Genomic DNA, 13,925 nt, shown 5'->3' with positions numbered 1-13,925 from the left:
TCTTCTTCCTTAATATATCACAAATCCGTCCTCAATGCCACAGCCCTTCGTAATTTCTCACCTTGCATTAACTCAACGGCCTCTCTCTGTTGCCAGGGTGATCAGTCCAAGATGCAAATGTGCTCATATTAGCCCTCTGCATAAAATGCCTTGGGGGATCCCTGTTGCCTTGAAAGAAAATGCAAACTCCTTAGTAAGACTAAAAGCCCTGTTGTCATCTCACCCCAGTATCTTCTCTAGCCTCATCTCTCATGACTTTTCCACATGCACCCAACAATCCAGGCGCATTAGATTACTGGCAGTTCCCAGGATGTTTCCTTACCACCCTCTCAGTCTGGAATATTTTCCCCTCCATTTTTGGCAGCTGGCCAATTCCTACAGTCCTTTACAAACTTTGCTGAGGTTAACCTTCATCAGAATCTTCACCAATTTTATGTCCTACACCTCTGGTATCTTCCTGTTCTCCCTGCTACCTCAGTACACAAAGCCAGACCTATTCAAAGAACAGGATGCTGTTGCCTGGGCAACAGTGAGTACCAGCCAATGGTTGGATCACCAGCTGGATTCACAGTGCAGCTTCTGGCAGTGGACTTCCAGTTGGCACTGTTGGCCATGCCCTTTTACTTGATAGACTCTCCCCCTCCTTGGTCATGCCTCTCCCCTGGCCCTCTCTACCCTGTCCCCTGTTCCTTCTTATCCCGCTCACCCTGAAATGTTGATGTTCCCTAGAGATCCGTTTTTGCTCTTCTCTTGTCATTTCACAGACATTCCCTAAGACTTCTGATTCCATTTCAAGACTTCAGGTGCCACCTACACCTATGCTTCTAAATCTGTATTTCCAGATAAATTTTCTCTTCTGAGCTTCGGATGTGACCGTCCAACCATACACTGAACACATGGAATAGGGAGGAGCAATTCCCCATAAAGGAGGTGATGCAGCTTCACCCGCCCACCCCTACCCCTACCCCACCCCAGAGTATTGCCCATGCAGGGCAGGAATCTGCAAAACGACCCTCTGCTGTACTTGCTTCTTGGTGCCGAGTGTACATCCCCCCTAGACAGAGCCACCAGCCAAGTTTGGATGCCGGGAAGGATGCCCGACACAGGTACAGCAGGTGCTTACAGATACGTGATGAATGGGACTGAGTGGAGGAGGAGGAGAACTATCACCGAACCCTGTCAAAGACGCTATTCAATGTTCAGGTGGGTGGTTGGCCTGTTGAGGCCTCTCCCTGACTTGGCTGTGGTCACAGCTGGCACATTCCAGGACAGAGAAGCCACTGACACGGGTATTTACTTCAACTATTGCCACCCACTCCCATCTCACATCCACCCCAAGCTCCAGGTATGAAGAACTACTCTCCTGGCTGAGAGAGGGGCTGCATATCCCACTTGCCCGAGTCAGCTTCATTGCAAACCTGATGCCATGATTTGGGGTCCATTTGGGTTGTGTGGAAATGATCTCTAGGGGGTGTAAGGCCATTGACGAAAGCATCTGGGTCTATTTCATAAGGCTTGTGTTCCTGCCGGGTAGGGGCTCAGTAGATATTTCTTTTTTTTTAAATTGAAGTATAGTGGATTTACAATGTTGTGTTAGTTTTTGGTGTACAGCAAAATGATTCAGTTATATATATATATACACACACACACATATATATACATATATATGTGTATATATATATATACTTTCTCATATTCTTTTTCATTATAGATTATTACAAGATATTGAATATAGTTCCCTGTAAATGGACATTTCTGAGACACCACTAATAAGCTCAGGTTTGACCAAAGATCTCCCTCTGGAGAGGTGTTCTTTTCTCCTTTCTTCCAGGCAACATTCTCTTCATTATCACAGAAGACCTCTGAGGCTGTGAGGGGGAAAGAAGGGCTGGCTGGCTCACTGGTGCTGAGAGAAATGGGACACATCATCAGAAAGTTTTGCATATTGTAAAATTTAAAGGCTCTAAGGGAATACTGTGGCATGCATATCTCTCTCTCTCTCTCTCTCTCTCTCTCTCTCTCTCTACATATATATATATATGAAACAACCTAAATTTCCATTGACAGATGAATGGATAAACAAAATGTGGTATGTATCTATAGTAAAATATTATTCAGCCTTAAAAAGGAATGAAATTCTGATACATACTCCAACATGGGTAAACTTTGAAGACATCACGCTAAGTAAAACAAGACAGACCCCAAAGCACAAGTATTGTACAATTCCACTTATGTGAGATATGCAGAATAGTCAAATTCATAGAGACAGAAAGTAGAATAGTGGTCACCAGGGGCTGGAGGGAGAGAGGAATGGGGGACTATTGTACAAGGTTTCAGCTGGGGATGATGGAAAAGTTCTGGAGATGGATGGCAGTGCTGATAGCATAATGATGTGAATGTACTTAACGCTACTGAGTTGTATACTTTTAAATGGTTAAAATGGTAAAATTTTATGTTATGTGTATTTTACCACAAATGTATATATCCACAAATGTAAAAAATGTATATCTGAATCACTTTTCAGATGTATCTTTTACTTGTCTAGCAGATGTCAGAAATTGTAGTAGAATTGCTTTTAAAATGTCTGCTATAAATTTGTTTACATCAGAGTGCCAGTTGGTCCCAAAACAATTTCAAGGAAAGGAGAGTGTGAGTGTGTGTGAATGTGTGTATGTGTTGGAGTGTGAGAGAACCTAGGTTACAATCCAGTGAATAAAAAGAACAGGTAATGATCCTTTACGTTGGAATTAACTACCACTTACATGTTCCTATAAATTTTGTTTACACACTTTTCTAATGGCAGGAGAAAGCTGAATCACTTTGTATGAAAAATAGTCCATGAAATTCAACTTTTCTTTCCAAATAAACTTTAGAAAGACTGTATATGAGGAAATAAGGAGACACCAGTCCAGCCAGCCAGGTCAATGGAATCAGTTCAGTGGATTCATGTGGTAACCAATGTTGCAGTCAGATTCACATCCTCTCAGGGATGTGAAACATCATTTACGTTAGTATCTTCCCGGTGCCTTATCCATCTAGCAAGCAATAAGCACTTGCTGAATTGAAAGTTTAGTGGGCTAACTTTCCCTAGAGTCAAAGCTTTAAATTAAAAAAAAAAAAAATGCATCTAATAATAGAATTTCAGACATGTGCCATGACAGGAAACTACTCATCTAGTCCAAAAATGTGTCTTAAAAAAAAAAAATAGTAAAAGAAAAATCAAGTTGGAAGTCTTACCGAAAAAAAACCCAAAAAACAGGTAAAACTGAGATGTTTAAAACAGGTGGAGAAGTCCCCCACATTCTAGCTGCTCTCTTTCTTCTGTATGGAGATTTTGCAGAAAATTGCAAATGTCCTATTTCACCAAATTCAAAGTCTGAGGCACAAACATACCTAACTTTGTCAGTTTTAAATGTAAAACTTTAGGTAAAAGCAGGTGTGTGAGCAGTTGTCACCCAGATGACTGTGGAAGTGAAATTCATTCATTCCAGTAAATATTTATGAGCATATGATGTGTCAGGCAGTAGGGGCAGAAAATGAATTAAGCATAACCCCTCAAATTCCTGTAAGCAGGACTGGCTACAGAATTTGGGGCCTGGTGCAAAATGCAAATGCAGAGCCTGTTAGAAAAGTAGGGAGAATTTCAAGTTGATGACAGCAGAGCATTAAGCCAAGCCCGGGGTCCTTCTAAGTGCGGGAGTGGAGGGCGGCCAGGCTGGGTCAACTGCAGGGGCTTGGCCTGTGAAGCCAGGTGCCTCCAGAGTCAGATGCTGACATAAGGCTCCAGTCTGTGGACGAGCCAGGGAGAGCAGGGTCCCAGCAACAGGGTGTCTCATTGCCACGATTATACTGCATCTCACTTTGACTTCAGCAAGTCTCTTTTACCTTTTAAGACACGATTGAACACCTGTCTATGGCACAGTTCAATGAGTGTTCTTGCGCTAATATCCTCCATTCAATCAGGTTATAATCTTGTTATATTCCGTTTTTGCATCTCCATCTCTACCCCGACTCCCCTACAACAGTCAGCAGCAGGCCAGGTAAATGGTAGGTACACAGTATACTCATTAAAAGGCTCAACATTTGATTCTGGAGTAAAATATGGGTAGGATAGGATGATTATGAAAACTAATTTACACCTAGGATTAGGATGATGATGGGAACTATGATTTACACTTACTATATACTAGGCACTGGGTTAGAGCTTAACGGAAATTTTCGAATTTAATTCTCGTAAATAAACTTATAAAATAGGTACTTTTGTCTCCATTTCAGAGGAGAGAAACTGAGGTTCAGAGAGATTAAGGAACTTGCTCAAGGTCACACAGGTGGTCAGGGATGGAGCAGGGATTCAAACCTAACTTCAAAGCTCTTGAAATTCCCACGAAGTTGCTAGCCCCCTACCCCACCCCCTGCCTCTCCGCTTCCTAAAATCTGATGAAAAGAACAGAAGTTACTCTCAAAACTAAAGAGTACAAGTTTTCTATCTTGATGCCATTTGGAAATGGGTCTTATAGTTTCTGAACCCAGGATAGAAAATACTCAGGAAGATAGTACTTCAGTGCACATGATAAGAAAAGTATCGACGCCAAGTCCAAATCAATTCAATTACTACTTATTGAGCGACTATTAAGTGTAAGAAGCTGTGCTAGATGCTGCGGAGGACACGAGATGAACAGATGGAGAAAATGCCCTCAGAGAGAAGGTTAAGACACGCACACAGATGGACAGAGAATGGAACAGAATATGGTGCGTCCATGTGGACACCCAAAGAAATTGTCTGCCTAGAAGAACAGGCTAGGCTTTTGGAAGAGGGTGGTGCTTTTGGCCTAGAACAATGGGCAGGACTCTGGGAGGAGGAGGGACCGGGGGCTGTCCAGGCAGGACGGGGGGTGCACGGTGCGTGTCTGGAGTCTTACCCTTGAGCAGGACTGAGTGCTGGTGGGGCGGGCACAGTGGAGGAAGCTGTCAGGGCGACTTCGTGGCAGGCCTTGGACCAACACTGGGGCACCTGTACTCCCTTTAGTAAGGTGAGCCTCCAACAAGTGTTAACCAGGAGACAGATATGATTAACACTGGGCACTAGGAGATTGAAGCTGGCAGCCGTGAGAGGGAGGGAGGGCGGGGGGGGCAAGAGCTGAGGGGGGGACCTGAGGCTAATCCAGGTGAGAAACAGCCAAGGCCTGAACTTGGGTGGGCTGAGGGGATGTTTTAAAGCCTCTTTAGAAGATACTTTCTTTTTAAAAATTAAAAAAAAAAAAAAAATCTGTGAAGGGGAGATCACATGTAGGGAAAACACCCCTTTGTTCTATGAAGTTTCTGGAAGCGAGACAAATTCAAGATACTATCGCTATTATTCAGCCTAAGGATATTTGTCTACAATTCTTGTTGGCTCCTGTGGGATCTGGCTCCCCTGGACGCCCCAGCAGCAGCCTGGCCTCTCAGGAAAATAGCCATCGCACAAGGAGAAACCCATTGCGTTAAACCTCTGCACGTATGTGGCGTCTTCTGTAACATTCCACCCTGCTTGGGCAACCGGACAGTTTAAAATGCACAGTATTCTAAGGAAGAGATCATTTATGGTGGGTAGAAGATCAGATCAACCAAACCTGCAAGTCAAGCCTGCTTTAGAAATCTTTCATTCTTTGGGCATCAAAACAAGCTCAACAGGGCAACACTTGGACCAGTTGAGCCAGGACCAGTTTCTTAAGATCCCAAGGTCCCGGGAGAAGGCATGGGAAGGGGCCTTTCCTTGGCCTCCCATGGCACGCCTTATAACTGGAGGTCTGTCATTACGGGAGACAGCACAGGGATGCCACAGAGGGCAGAAAGGGAAAAAAGCAGAGAAAAATCTGACCCATCAGTATAGCTCAAAGTAATTAAAATAATGTTTTGTTTGCGAAATGCTAGCAGATTGGAAAATATCACGCCAATCAGGGAAGCATGTGGAGCCCAGGATGCTGTAATTCTCACCCTGCCTAATCTGCTAACACATTCTGGAGCTGTGGCGACCACAGAGCAGTGTCTGCATCGAAGGAAAGCCAAGCAGCCCATCTATTACCTCCAAGAAGGGAAAATGCAGTAAATTCAGGAAAAACACTACTTCAAAATGTCAGTGCTGTGCAATGCTTTCAGGAGAGGGGACATGGAAAAACAGCCATCAGGCGCTGGCTGGAGGAGACTGACAGAGGTGACTTGGATCAATCGATGCTGATGTGTCCCAGCTAGTCAGCCAAGAGTTGCAAAGCTGGTCAGCTTCTTGGTGCAGAAAAGGAGACCTGGGGCGGCTGACAGATGGAGATGGTGTGGCTAATTCCGAGGTCCAGATGGGCTTTCTTGCTCTGGGCGTCCAGCAGGGCTTCTAAACCGCCTCCGGAATTAAAGGATCCTTTCTCCTTGTCTTCAGCAGTCTGTTGGAAGGAAAGCTTATTTGCCCAACTCCTCGTGATCCCTACACAATAGCGGACCCTTCCTCCACTCCTCCCTGGTGAATATAACTGGAGGAACAGTTCCAGCCCTTCTTTCTAGTCTTCCTGGGGAAGATGGGGAGAGGGCATGGTGCCTACCCACCTTGCTCAGCACTTCTGCCTGCCCACAGGTCCCCAGTTCCCCTCCACTCTGCCACGGGTCCTGTATGCGATGCCCCATGGCAGTTTATCCTGTGACCAGTGCGTGATTTCATCTTAGTGGGAGGAGAAGATGCTTCTTTGGGCCTTGGATCCCAGCCAGGTCTTCAAACCAGCCTTCTCGGCAAGAAGGTCATCCATGTGATCTTTGATTCTTGTGTATTACTTCCCCATTGGTTCAGAATCCAGAGGGGAGGAGAAATAGGATTCATTTACACCCTCAAATCCCCAATGCTGTGGAGAAACTCAGGAAGTGAAATGCCAAGTATAAGTGTCAGTAACACTTTCCTTGTTTCCCTTGCCTTGAGTTGCTATTAAAGAACAAGATCAGAATTTAGCACTGAGAGCACACCTACTCTCTACAAAAACAATGTTGTGAAGGTTTAAAGGTACAAACGATTGGAATAGGAAAGCTCGGTGGACTAAAGGCAGGTTCTCTGGAGAGAACACTGCCCCCTGTGTTCTTTAGGAGGAGACAGTGCTTTGGCCCCCTGCCCACTCCACCCATCTTCTCTTGTCTGTCACACTGGGCCACCCGTGATAGACACACTCATGGTCTGAGAAGGGCTTTACCTTTCCCAGCGTGACACAGAGCATCTGGGCCTTCTGTTTTCCTCTGATTTACTGAGCTGGCCCAAGGGCCTGTCTAGGTCATCCTCCCGTGCAGAGACGTCTGGCAGAGTCCAAACCTTTTCAGCTCTCAGCGGTAATGTGGAAAATCACAGAAGCCAAGAGCTCACTTGGGAAGCCAGAGGGGACTTCTGAGGACAGTGTCTTTAATGTGGGGGTCAGAAATCACTAACCTCTCCAAGCTTTCCCCTTGTAAGTTTTCTCGTGGCGGGGAGGGTGATTAAAATTAAGAGAAGATTGAAAATGTTGCCGTGAGGTGACCTATATAAATCATGACTTTAAAAAAACTTTCTGGGACTGGCGGTTGACTTTAAGGGGATTAAAAAAAAATCTATCATGGGACAGGGAGCTGGCTATGGTTTTGTGGTGATTAAATTACCCCCAGGGACTGGAGTCCTTACACTCTGAGGGGCAGCCCTGGAACCAGGTACATCATAGTAGAGAGGAAAGGACACAGCTTTGGGAATGAACAGACCTGGATTCAAAGCCAGTTCTGCTACTTACTAACTCAGCAAGTTACTTAACTTTTTTGAATCTCAGTTTTCTTATCTGTAAAATGGGGATGAAGTATCTCTCCCTCAATCACTTTATGGCTAGAATTAAATAAATAACATACCCAACTTCTTAGTATGGTATCTAATATACAGTAAGCATTCAGTAGCTATTGATTTTTATTATTGTTTGTATAAAAATTCTATCCCTTCTCTGTTAATACTCATAACTAACAATTATAAGCGCTGATTATCTGCCAGGTTGCTAAGCAACAGTGCTCCAGAATTTCTATATATCAGATTTTAAGAGGGGCTAGGGAATTTGTCTTGTGGCCGCATTTGCATATTCTTCAACAAAATATTGAGAAACACCCACCTATCACCCTTCAATAGACTCTGTTCCTTTTGGGGTACTTTGTGAGGGAAGATGATAGACATTATTAAGGGGCCTAAAATTCTTTACAGATGTCATCTCAATCCATGACAACCTTAAAGTAGGAATTTACAATTGTATTAGTTTGGGTTAACACTAGTTTTAACAAATCCCCAAATCTCTGAGCTCTAACATGATTAAAAGCTGATTTCTCACTCACTTCAGTCTATTCTGAGTAATCCTGGGTACGCAGCCTTCTGTGTGATGTAGGAATCTAGGCTCCTTCCATCTGTGCCTCTGCCCTCCTCTAAGTCTTCAGAATTCTCTCCTTTCAGTAGTTGGTTGGGGAAAGAATTGGTAGGGGAATCACTCACTTCTTACCCACTCTGGTCAGGGACAGTCACTTCTGCTCACACCCCATTGGTGACAGTCAGTCACGTGTGGCCACAAGGGGGACTTGGAAATGTAGGTGCTGACGGGGCAGCCATACACCTGCACTGTGGATGGGTGGCCAGCCGGCCGCCTCTGCCACAAGAACTGTCCTTATTACAGCTGGAGAGAGCAAGGCTTAGGGGGCTGAGCTGACTAGTCTAAGGGCAGAACCAACAGGGGGTTGACTGTAGACTTTGCCTTTTTAATGATTACTCCAAACTGCCTCTGACAGTGGCCACTGACCATCGGGGAAAGAAGAATAAGGCATAAGGAGAAAAGGCTTCCCTGATTCATCTCTCTCCTCTATTTGGGGGCACTCTCAGGATGGAGCTCTCGAGTCCCACACGTTCTCATTTCTGCCAGGTTTGCAGTTGAATTCCCAGGATGCCGGAAAACAGAACTGCAGAGCCCCACGGTCTATTGTGCAAGTGTCTCATCCACCCAGCTCTTCATGGCAAGCCCATTTATTTTGACTCTGTCACACAGGTGAGTTGGTTCTACTTTTAAGGGTCTCTAGAGAAGTAGACAGATGCTTCCTCCGTAACCCACTCCAGTGTTTCAGTGTTCTGTTCCTATAGTAGACGCTGGGGTACACAACCCAGCTCCCCCGTTATGGGCCAGTGCATGCATCCCACAGCTGCTGTAAGTGTTGGCTGCTATGGGATCTCAGCTGCACCCTCCTCAAGAATTGTCCTCAGCCAGCGGGGACCTCCTCACTCAGAGACACTTGGGAGATTATTGTCCCTTCACCCTCTCAGGGGTGGTCTGCCCCAATGCCTGATTGATACTGAGGTATAAAATTCTGGTCCTCTTGCCTTGAGGTGACACAATTCCTTGATGTTATATAAGCTCCAGAGTTCCCTCTGGGATCAGGCTGGGGCTAGACTTGAGGGGAACCCACATCTTTATCTTCTTCTCCTGCTCTAACCCACTTCCCTAAGTCCCTTACATTCTCTTCCCGAAATCTCTCCCAGAAGATCACCAATCTCTGCTTTCAGGGAACCAGCTCGAAGACACTGCCCAAGCAGGAAACACTTATTCTTCTAACCAGAAGCCTCCATCCTTGGAGGTCATAGCAAACAGCTGATCACTCTTTGCAACTACCTCATAATTTGAAGATTTTAAAATGCCTGCTTCTCTCCCACCTTCTTTTCTTTTGAAAGAATTCTAGCTTTGTTAACCACTGTTCAGTTCTTTTTTTAAAATATCTGTGCCTCCAGGGATCACCATCTTCCCATTGGCCTTGAGGGTCTTCACTCCTCCAGGGATAATCAGATTGTCTCCAATTTGCTTTATTAAGCCATCTTCCATGTAAATATCAGCATAAAAGGATTGATCATCATTGATGATTCTGCCTCCCTTGATGAGAAGACGGTCACTCCCCAGTGAAGAGAAAGGCATTTGCAAAACTGTCTGTGCTCTATCAAAATGACTTGTGATTTTGTAAGCTCTATGGTTTCAGTTTTAATGTCAACATCACTGCCCAGAACATGGGAGTCTAGAATTGACCCATTTTGCAGGAAATGGGCTAATGGAAGGATTATTCTGTAGAGCATCATTACTACAACCAACTGTAACAATGGTGAATGGTTTTACCATCTCAAAAGACTTTCTCGGGACTTCCCTGGTGGCGCAGTGGTTAAGAACCCGCCTGCCGATGTAGGGGACATGGGTTCGAGCCCTGGTCCGGGAAGATCCCACTTGCTGCGGAGCGACTAAGCCCACGCGCCACAGCTACTGAGCCTGCGCTCTAGAGCCTGTGAGCCACAACTACAGAGCCTGTGTACCACAACTACTGAGCCTGAGCTCTAGAGCCCACGAGCCACAACTACTGAAGCCTGTGCGCCTAGAGCCCGTGCTCCACAACAAGAGAAGCCACCACGATGAGAGGCCCGTGCACCACAACGAAGAGTAGCTCCCGCTCGCTGCAACTAGAGAAAGCCCGCGCACAGCGATGAAGACCCAACATGGCCAAAAATAAATAAATAAACTTATTAAAAAAAACCCCAACTTTCCCATCTTTATGTCATTTAGCCATCATAACTCTGTGGGAGGAAGTTTTATTTATTTATTTTTAAAGAGAAGATTTGAGTAAATAGAGGTGAAATGTGTTGCTTAAGTTCATGGAGCTAAAGGCATAATTAGCATAGCAAAGACCGGAAAGAGGGGTTCTAACCTCCAGGCCTGGGCTCGTTTTATGACTTTCATCCCTTCCCTGATCTATGACCTTCCTGTATGGATAATTTTATGATGCTGTATCAGTGAGGAACTGTGTTTGGCTGACTGTAAGAGAGCCCTAAGAATAAAGACCCCCAGGCTTTCTTTTCTCACACAAAAGGAAGTCTGGGAGGGAAGCAGCCTGGGGCTGTAGGCAGCTTCACAAAGTCATCAGAGACTTGAAATCCTTCGACTTTCTGTCCTACCATTTGGGGTCTTGATGGTCCTTTGACCCATCTTTTCTTGGCCCAAGATGGTTGCTGGAGCCCCAGCCATCATAGGTGAGTTCCAGGCAGTGAGGTGGAGGAAGGAAAGAAGAAAGGCATGCTCCTTCCCTTTAAGGAGATTTCTGGGAAGTCTCACACGGCACTTCTGTTCACTTCTCATTGGCCAGAAAATACACTTACACCTAGAGGGTAATGAAGCTGAAACCCCAGAGTTGTTCATTGCCAGGGTCTCTTCCAGATGTTTATGCCTAATTTTGTATTATTCTCAATCATGTCCAGGAACAATTTATTGAGCCTTACTGTGTGCAAGTTGCTCTCCTGGGCATAGAAAGGAGACCAAAGCAGGACTGGATGTAGGTCAGAATCACTAGCGGCTCTTGGCACAGCCCTGAGGATTCTGATGTGCTCTTGTAGGCAGACTGTCACGTGTCATCTTCTCTCCACCCTCACCTTGATTTATGGGGTGGTGATGGGGTGGTACTGTCAGGAGGGTGCTGTGCATGTTTAGAGGAAAGATCAAGGATCACGGATCTAGGAGGGTGTCTCATCCGTAGTTGGCGTATTTTAGGAAACATGCATAGTCTATTTGTTTAGTTGTGCCCCACTTACTTCTGAAAAGGAAAAAAACACCTTCTTCACCATGATTAAAATGAAGGTAAAGATGGTAAATGGAAGATCAGAGGCAGAAGCTAGGTTGGAGCTTTTTAGCTGTCTTGGTTAAAACGGAGAGTTGCAAGAATCCGTTATTATGACTATCCAGCAAGAGGGGCAGGCTGGTCAGTGGGAGACAGAGTGCTTTCCTTAGCATTGAACTCTAGGAGATTTATTGTGACAGATTTGTTTTCGAGGCATTAAACATACATTGTATGATGTGTAATAATAACTTTGCAGAAAGCGGGGAGGTAGTCTTCAAGGAGTTATTTCTTATATCAAGCCTGGAAAAGTCTGGAGTTAAATTTTTAAATACCATGTTTTGTTGGCTCTAAGACACCACTGATAATAGATACACTACTATTTTGTGTGTCACTAAGAAAGGGAAAACATTGCCAAATAAATTATGACTTCCCATAGCCGGTGATGCATTCTAATTTAAAAGATGTTAAATGTGAAAAAGCTCACCTTAATATCAGTGGTATGTGGTACTCATTTAATGAATACATGTCTACAGAGAGATACAGTAGCATAATATAGAATGTAAGCTTTCTCATGGCATGAGTTAACACAGAGGTAGAATTTAAAGAACGTTCATCTGGGATGTTCTGCTAACTGGGAAGAGATGTTTACAACCATGGAAGAAAAAACCCTAAGAATCCCATACCTAGTTCTGTGACCAAACTGTCTGAAGTAGCCTTCTGGAGGTCTGAGTTGACATGGGCACCTATTAGACACAGGTTGGCCACAGAACCAGGTTTGGGGCTCTAAAGCTTTGTCCTGGGGGATGTTGACATTCGCCCTTAATGTGTATGGGACCTTGGGTTACTTAACCTATTTCTCTGAAACAATGCCTACTGTATCTCACAGGGTATCGAGAAGATCAAATAAATTAGTCACTTTAAAAAGAACTTGCCAGAGGAGGGAGTGGAAAGGAAAATCTAACTGCTTACATATAAAATAATAATTCTTATCATAACAATATCCAACATCAATGAGTGCTTCCTCTGTGCCATGCCTGCCTTAAAGGGGACGGCAGGTACCGTTGGTGGCCAACAAACAGCTATTCTTTGCCTTCTTCTTCCTGGTCGGCCGAGCCCGCTTCCTGGAGAAAGCGGCTGAACTTCTCAGATATTTATTTTCCTTGCTTTCCTTTCTGCCAGGGTCAGGGTTCTCCAAGTGTGAAGATACTTGGGGGTCCCTGAGACCCTTTCAGGAATCTGTAAGGTCAAAACTATTTTCAAAATTATATATGCCATTATATCTATCTGTCTGTCTATCATCGTCATCATCATCTATCTCCAATGATAGATGTGTGTGTATACAAGTCCAACAAAATATTATTATATAATTATTTCAAAATGTTACTTGCCCTTCTCCCCATGTTGTCTTTTGCACTCATGTTACAATAGCAACGGTAGGTAAAACTTGCTGGTGGCTTAGCATGAATCATGACACCAAACTGTAGTCATTGTACTCTTCCCCACCACACAGAGTAACAAAAACAAAACCCAAAAAACATTTTACTTAAGAATGTCCTTGAAGCAGTAAAACTTATTAATTTTATTACATCTTCACCTTTGACTTGAGAAGTACACATGAAGCATTTCTACTGCAGAGCAAATGATGGTTGTCCTGAGAAATTTGTGCAGTTGTTTGAGCTGCAAACTGAAGTAGCTGTTTGTTTGTTTCTCACGGAACACCACTTTTACTTGAAATAACAACTGACGGACAAACTATGATCATTCAGGCTTGGGTTAGAAATGTTTTCAAAAAATGTAGTGAGTTAGGCATATCAAGGAAAAGAATGAATAATATTTGCTGCCCATGATAAAATTCAAGCTTTCAAAAGAAATGAGAGTGAGATTGGTGGTGATATTAATGAATGTGATATTTTTATTTTTATATTGTACAATGAAATGTGTCAACATTTGGAAGATTTGTGTAATTCAGTGACTAATATTTTCCAAATGACCAATCCACATATTACAAAATTCAAAGTACTGGGTTTTAACGTAATCAAGAATGGAAAATTCCTTGGTATGTTTTCAGATTTCATACTGCAACTAACCATTAAGAAACTACTACTTGTCAAGTTTTGGTGCAATATCAGAGAATATTTACAACTACCTGAAAAAGCTGTTACCATACTTCTTCTTTTCCAATTACATATTTATATGAGCTGGATTTCTACATATACCTCAACTAAAAGAACATATCACAATAGTCTGAGTGCAGAAGCAGATATTGGAATATAGCTGTCTTCTATTATTTCTCT

The 13,925-nt window shown here is 43.9% G+C and overlaps 1 long non-coding RNA gene across 1 annotated transcript; it reads left to right on the top strand.

The window, feature by feature from the left end:
- Window positions 1–6,417: 6,417 nt before the first annotated feature.
- On the top strand, window positions 6,418–13,157 carry LOC309609253. Its single transcript, XR_014233346.1, has 2 exons — window positions 6,418–9,038; window positions 9,773–13,157. It is a non-coding gene; the product is annotated as an uncharacterized lncRNA (long non-coding RNA).
- The last annotated feature ends 768 nt before the right edge of the window (window positions 13,158–13,925 follow it).

The sequence above is a fragment of the Balaenoptera borealis genome (genome assembly GCF_965194805.1).
Source record: "Balaenoptera borealis genome assembly, chromosome: 13".
NCBI lineage: Eukaryota > Metazoa > Chordata > Mammalia > Artiodactyla > Balaenopteridae > Balaenoptera > Balaenoptera borealis.
This window is presented reverse-complemented; position numbering and strand designations above follow the sequence as displayed.